This window comes from Rhincodon typus, chromosome 24 (genome assembly GCF_021869965.1).
Source record: "Rhincodon typus isolate 14 chromosome 24, sRhiTyp1.1, whole genome shotgun sequence".
Taxonomy (NCBI): domain Eukaryota; kingdom Metazoa; phylum Chordata; class Chondrichthyes; order Orectolobiformes; family Rhincodontidae; genus Rhincodon; species Rhincodon typus.
In genome coordinates this window covers 27,982,321-27,989,875 of record NC_063355.1, presented here as the reverse complement: position 1 = coordinate 27,989,875, position 7,555 = coordinate 27,982,321, and the positions used below count along the sequence as shown (strand labels likewise).

The window sequence follows — 7,555 nt, the reverse complement described above, 5'->3', positions numbered from 1 at the left end:
TCCTGCTCCTCTGATACTGCTTGGCCTGCTGTGTTCATCCAGCTCTACACCTTGTATATCTCAGATTCTCCAGCATCTGCAGTTCCTACTATCTCTCAAACTTTGCCAGTTGCCTTTATTTTATTTTTAACAATTCTTTCATGACAAGCCTTGTAAAATGAAAACATTAGGTACCAAGCAAACATAAAGGAGTGGGTGGTAGGTTCGATAGAACCTTGCGGCTGCTGTACCTCCTTCTATATAACAGAAATTAATACAAAGACTCTATGAGCCAGCCACTGTACTGTCACAAGAATAAAATGTTTTCTCCCAAATGGACAGAGGTACTGGTTTTAAGTTATCCATGTACAAATAAAACATCCTGACATTTTTATCCATACTCCCTGGAGGAAAGCCCCTTTTCTCCCATTTTATTCCATTACATGACTGCAAACAATAGGTACAAAGGCCCAGAACAATTCTGACAGCCTTTGAGGTCAGACTAATATTTCTGTTTGGCTGGAGCGCAACACAGGGTAAACAGCTTTAATTCATACCAATTGACAGGGTCACAATGGAATCTGGACGCAAAGCAGCTGAAATGATGTTTCACCCCTGCTGCTCAACCTTTCATATATCAAGAGTTATTGAAAATGTCACTCCAGGAACATTCATAAAGGCCTCATGCTATGGTGCCAGTCACTGTGTACAGGTACTTTTGTCATGAGTTATGTTATTTGACTAAACCTGAATCTCTTGAGATTAGCACTGTGGAAGATTAAAGCTGTATGTATCAAAGCAAACAGAGCCATCCCATTAGTTTTGCCATTGTATTTCATTGGCACCAGCAGCCAAACAGGGTGATACTGAATTGATTCACAATTAGATAAGATAGGGAATAGAAAGCCCCTCATGCACCATATGATTATATTTGAGAGTATCCTCATGCACTATTTGATTTGAATACTGGTCTGCAATTTCCTACAGGATAATAAAAATTCCTTTTAGTCTCAGTAAAATGCCAGCTTACAAAGAGGTATAAAACCTCTGATTTCCATCGCCCCCAATTGTTTTCTATGTTTTGTATCTATGGCACATTTATGAGGTAGTGCTATGTTTCTAGCCAGAGGTTGAGCAAGCAGCAGCTACCCCAAAGGACCAAACATTTTAAAAAGCAGATCAATAGAGAAGATTTATGCATTTTTCCTGTGGATTGCAGAGGCTCAAAATCCAACCTGGAGGATTAGCATTACATTTCTGGTTAGAAAATGCCACAGCCCTATCTCAGCACTGAAATCACTTGAATTGGAATTACAATCCTCACAGCATGCCCTTTATTTGGAATTGAACGCACTAATTTGTCCTGCATTAACCTCCCTGATTTCATGCCTGCTTTTATAGTTATAGGAGCTTTATGTGAATTAACAGCTGCATATACAGTAATAGAATGGAGGCCAAAATTAAATTGAAGATCTATATTTTATCAGAGTGAGAGCAAGCACTCTCAATGGTTGTATTACACACACACGAAACATGGTTCTCCTTTCCAAAAAATGGAATTATTTACAACAACAAATGAGCCTATAAGAGTTTATACATTGTAAAAAATTTGCTGATATGTCCAGATCATGAGATGGTGACATTTTCTGGAGGGGTTAAACTTTGCTTTCATTGACTACAGTACCATTCCAGTATTTGCTTATTCTGATACACCACAGATAAGTTCTATACCAAATTAGTCACTGGTTTACCTTGTTCCTGAAGCTGTTTCAGATGGTTCAATCCTTCTTGGCATCTACAGTTTGTTTTGTAGCAAACCAACAGTTCATTTTGAAGCTTCTGGTTTTACATTCTGGCTTCTTGCAGTTCTATTAAAGTTTTAGCCTTTTGTTGGTCCAGCATATTTTCCTTCTTCGCAGCTTGCTGTAATAATTGTCCAGTCTCTTTTTTCACATTTTGTTTTATTTCAAGCCTGGATTTCATCCATATGCTGCTTCAGTGGATGTGTGGATTCCTCTGAGTCCTGCTTAAGTTATTTTACTAGAGCATCATTGTTGGCAGCTATTTCTGAAAAGACTATCAAATAAGAGATTTGCATCTCCCCTGTTGTGTGTGCTGTGTCAAATAACTCCACAGAGACCTGTATCCTGTCAGCAGGTCACCCTTTATTTACATGCGGAGAGTCCTTCACACTGATGCAGCTCCCTCAGAGCCAGTTCTTACAGCGTCAGGATGTCTGACTCTTCCGTTCTTATCTGCCAGCCAGGGTTCCCTGATTGAACCAGGTTAACAGCCCCAATCAGGGAACTCAAATTCTATGAGGTCCACCTGACTGACCTCATTACAATCACTACATCCCCTCCCCCCCCACCCCCCGAGTCTGAGAACATAGGCTGGTTCTCTTTCTTGTAGCTCCTCCTGGGGCATTTTAGCACCAGGCCACGTTCCTCCAACTCTGCCTCTGATACGGACAGCATTTAATGCACAATAGCTCGCCTCTCATGCTCAAAGCATCTCAGAGGAAATTTTCTCTTCTACAAGCAGCAAATGCATCGAGGAAGCGACATCTGTCGTGTCTATCTCAGATTCCAGGGTCTCTTCAATGCTTGATGGAAATAGAGAACCCATGTGTTCCAGAACAGTCAGAAAGGCTATCGAGGAGCTGGGCATGTTTTGCTCCCATATCATTTGCGAGTTTACAGCTTTCATATGGTCCATGTGCTTGTTCAGAACCGTCGCACTTACCTGAACTTTGTACGTCACCAGACGTGACCTCGCATCAACCATACCTCTTACCCCCATGCAGGGCCAGTCCCATGCTTCTGACACCAAACTTAGTCCTGTGAAGTAAACTGTCTCTCTTGCTTAACAGAAACTTGTGTCTGACACTGGTGTTCCTAATGCCATTTCACCCTCACCCAAGTCCTGGAAGATCAGGTTTAACCTGGTACGGTGTCTTGTCCCCATTAGCAACTTTGTTGGAGCTATCCCTATAGTTGAATGATGGATGGTCCTACGAGCTAATAATACCCTGATACTATATGGGGAAACATTGCATGTCAATACCAGATCTCACTTGAGATCATAGTGTGGCAACACCTTAGAGGATGATATCTATTTCTTCACTTCCCTGAAAGCCATGACTTGGCTACGCGACCTTTTCCAAGGCTGACCCCTTTTTAAGAACTGATGGAAAGGTGCCAGGATGGAGGCCAGGTTATGAATGAACTTTCTGTAACAGTTTACCAGCCCATGCAAAGACCTTAGCTCCAGTAGAGATGTGGGAGCCAGGGCACCTTTGATCATCCTCACTTTATCTTTATCTTCCAATGGGTGTAACCTGGTCTTGTCAATTCTGTAGCCCAAGTAGGTCACTTGGGGTGCCTAGAACACACATTTTCCCTTCTAAGGCATATGACCACCTAGAAGAAACACCTAAGGACTGAGTCCAAGTTCTCTAAGTGCTCCTTGTTGGTCTTCCCTGTTATTAGCATGTCATCTAGATAAATGGCAACCTGAGGTGGCCTTTGTAAAATGTTCTCCATCATCTGCTGAAATATTGCACTGGCAGTCTTGTATATTGGTACAAACCCTTATGGGTATTATTTGTAGCATATCTCTGTGAATCCTCATCTAACCACAATTGCAAGTACACATGGCTCATATCCAGCTTTGTGCAGGACATCCCCCACCCCAACCAGTATAAATCCTCCATGTGAGAGATTAGGTATTTAAAAGCAGTTTACCATTTGTTTAAAATCCCCACAAAGGCAAACCACCCATCGGTACGACTGGTGCTACCCATTCCAAAAATCTGTACTGATTTGATGATTCCTTTGCTTTCCTGCCATCTGATTTCTGCCTGGTGTTGTGGAATTGTGGAATTGCTTCCTGGTCAACACACAAGGTGGCTTTCCGGGTATTTAATTAGGACTTCGCTCAGGCAGCCATTTTTGATTAAAAAAAACGTTGATCCAATCTACGTGAAGCTTTCTCAACAAATTGCACCCCATCAAGCTTGGGCCCGGGCCTTTTACTACAATTATTCGTAACTGAACCAATTGTTTCTCATAAGAGACTGGAGACAAAGTTGTACTCTTAATCTGTCAAGGTTCCCCAGTATAGCTTCTCAGTTTAGCGGAGGTCTTGTGCAAACCTAAGGTTTGAAATCCAGAGTGAATTTTTCTAATGGCTAGTTCTGTGCTCACTGAAACAACCAGACTGGCATCGACCTCCATTAGATACAGATGACCATTTAACCAGACGCTTATTTTGATTTGGACGTTGGTAATCAATTTAACTGCCCCAGCCCAGATGTGGTTGGACTTTCCAGCCTGTGCACTCACATGGATATAGGCCCATGAGTTCACTTATTCAATTTAGGTCTAGTGAGACTCTTTCACTGTCTCAAGTCCGCATACCAGCAGCAACTACAATGGCTTGCCCACTCGGATTCTGAAGAAAATGTTAAGCATTTAGCCAAGGCTTGGCTTTGTTCTAAGGTTTGGCTGTGGGTTGACCTAGTGTCTCTCTGTTCAGGATATGTCCTGAGTGTGGCTATGCAATTGCCTTCACTCAAGTGACGTTGCCCTAGCTCAGTCAGACTGGCAACAGTATCCACTTCCATCAGAATACCCTGCAACTCATATGCTCCACTTGCTGCATTTACCAATGATAAATCCAGTTGTAGTATCTGTTTGAAGTGCAGTTGGGCTTCAGCTAGTAGGTGCTTTTGCATGGTTACATCATTAATCCTACTCTTGTCACCAGTGAAATAACTCCGTAGAGTCCAGTGTCCCATCCCCAAGTCACCCTATGTTTAAATGTTGAGAAACCTTGACACTGATCCAGTTTCCTCAGAGCCAGCTGCCAGAGTGACAGGATGTCCGACACTCCTCTCTTTATCTGTCAGTCAGGACTCTCCAGACCAGATTAATAACCCCAATCATGGAGCTCATACTCTATGAGGTCCAGCTGGCTGACCTCATTACAATCACTAATTACACTGTGTAATCTGTTTTTACAGCTCTGTAATTTTCTACAGGATAACATTACGTTCAAGCCACTGTTTCTGTAGCTGTTCCTGCTGTGCCTAATCTCTTTTATGAGTGAGTTGCTCTTGATTTTCCTGTAAACCTGCGACTTTTCATTGGATTGTAGATACAGAGTTTTTGGCTCATGTTACTTCCTTTCATTCTCCTCCAGTTCTTCACCCACCTTTGTGAGTTTAGAAAAGGTATCCCCTCACCTGTAGATGAAATTCCTTGCTGCCTGTTCAAGCAAGGTAGGCCTCATCAACACAATTATTTTTCCACCACTGCCACCATGTCACGTTGATGATGATGATCTAATAATCATTTAATTATCTTAAGGGATTGATTAACTCAATAGATGGGTTTATTTCAAACAGTAAAGCACATCACAAATTATGAAGCACGAGTTATCAAGCAAACCAACCGATTTTGGTGTGCAGCTTGTAAACCCAAGACAATCAATTGAATCCAAATGCAAACCCTTTAAAAGGCAAGGTACACTTACAACAAAAAGCAATGGATGCATGGGAACCCCACCACCTGCAAGTTCCTCTCCAAGTCAGATGATCATGACTTGGACACTATTACTATTCCTTTCAATATTGCTGGACCAAAGTCTGGGAATCCTGCCCTAGTACATGGATAGCAGTAGTTCAAGAAACTTTCTCACCACTCGAGTCCTAATGGATGGATAATGAATACTGGCCTTGCCAGTGACAACCAAAAGTTAAGTTAAAAATACATTTTTAAAAAATTAAACTGTAATGGTTAAATGGGGACTTCTATATTCACAAAAAAAGGAAAGAACAGAGTTCTACATGTGAACTCTGTTACAGATGAATCTTGTGCAGCCTACAGTTTAGTATTAGCTGGAATCTGCAGCTCAATCTTGTGAAACAGAAGTCAGTATTGACATAAGATTTCAAAGAGACTTGGAGTCAGAAAGGATTTAGAGATAGGCTTGTTTTGGACACTGTTAAGGAATAGAGCATTTTTTGGTTGGAAGAAACAATGTTCAGATTCAAGAAATTGTTTCTAAATGTTCAACACTGCACATGGCTTGGAAAATAAAATAAATCATTAAATATAAAAGAAATACTGTATAGTTAAATACTTTAGAACTTTCTTAGCAGAAAACAACATTAAAGTATTAAGTTGAGATGCCTGCATTCACAACCATTAAAAAGGACAACTTTTAAAATATAGAATAAATCTAACATGAATGTAACTACTGTAAATATATGTTAAAATTACACCCATCTTTAATTTTTCCATTTCCATCCAGTGGCAGAAGGTGGACAGAACAGTTACAACTGAAGTGCAGGACTGCACCAACCAACCACTGCCACACCAGGGACCCAATATTCCAGTACAAGTTCGGAATGGGAGCCAGGAGAGCATGGCACTGGAAACTTTAAAGATAAGAACAGAAGGCAAGAGTAAGAGCTGAGGTGGAGAAGTGTGACTGAGGACAGGGCAGGGTTAGAAACCACTGGAAGGCCAGGGGGGCTTCAGGACTGAATGTAGTGGAAGCAATGACTTCAGATCAGGCAGGCCACAGAACAGGAAGCTTGTGGCAAACAATGTTTAATTGAAACTCTCAATTTAAATGAATATATTGTCACTATTTAATTAATGATGTCAATGTGAAACAATGTTAACTGAATCAACTTAAAATGGGGCCCTGCTGTGCTCAGATGACACGGAAACAATCATCTACAAGTGATACACAATATAATTACCTATATGTGGCATAGATAATAATATCTTTACATGCAAGTAAAATATACGTTTAAGTGTAGGCAACAGATACCTACAATAATGCTCTGGTGACACAAGAACAATTTGCTATTGTTATTATTCCTTCTTAATTTTGTCGTGTTTTGTCTGCTCTCTCTAACGGTAGTCGATTTGTTTCTCTATGATTGCTCTATTACTACATCAATAAAAATTATTCATTGCCAGTTTGATCTCTGCAAAGCCTTTTCCTTCTCTGCCTAAACTCTGCTTTCTCTCCACAGATGCTGCCAGACCTGGTGAGTCTTTCCAGCAATTTCTGTTTTCGTTCCTGCCCATCTCTACAGCATTCCCATCTCATTATCGTCTCAATGTTTTAGAATTCTGAAACTCTCCCTTCTACGGCAGGCCTACACTGGTCATCCTATACCTCCCTCAGCAGTTAATCACTTTGTCCCTCAGGGTATAATCCAAATTTTGAAGTGTCAGATCATGTCATCTAAATTTTTTTTATTGGGTTGTCACAAAAAAGTAAGTTTCCTGTAGGATGGCTAATAATGTTAGAGCAGGTCCAGAGAGTACTGCAGCCTGACTCTCCTCTGCTGAACTATTCCTTTCAATTCCGTTCTGTAGGCTGACCACCCTCTGAAATAGGTTATCTTTTGGGTAATATGTAACTATGACCTTTAACCAAGTATTCCTGTGAATTAGCAATATATGTCACTGGCTTTGCAGACACATATCAGACATGCTGCATACATCACAAGTCTAGCTCCTGACCTTGCCATTCCAATGTTCATCACTGC

At 41.0% G+C, this 7,555-nt stretch overlaps 1 long non-coding RNA gene across 1 annotated transcript in view; it reads left to right on the top strand.

Annotated features, from left to right (window-relative positions):
* Positions 1-6,976, top strand: part of LOC125485945 — a 20,225-nt gene extending 13,249 nt beyond the window's left edge. The window contains exon 2 of the long non-coding RNA XR_007264658.1: positions 6,298-6,976. This is a non-coding gene — a long non-coding RNA (uncharacterized LOC125485945). The remainder of the gene's footprint in view (positions 1-6,297) is intronic.
* Positions 6,977-7,555: the final 579 nt, after the last annotated feature.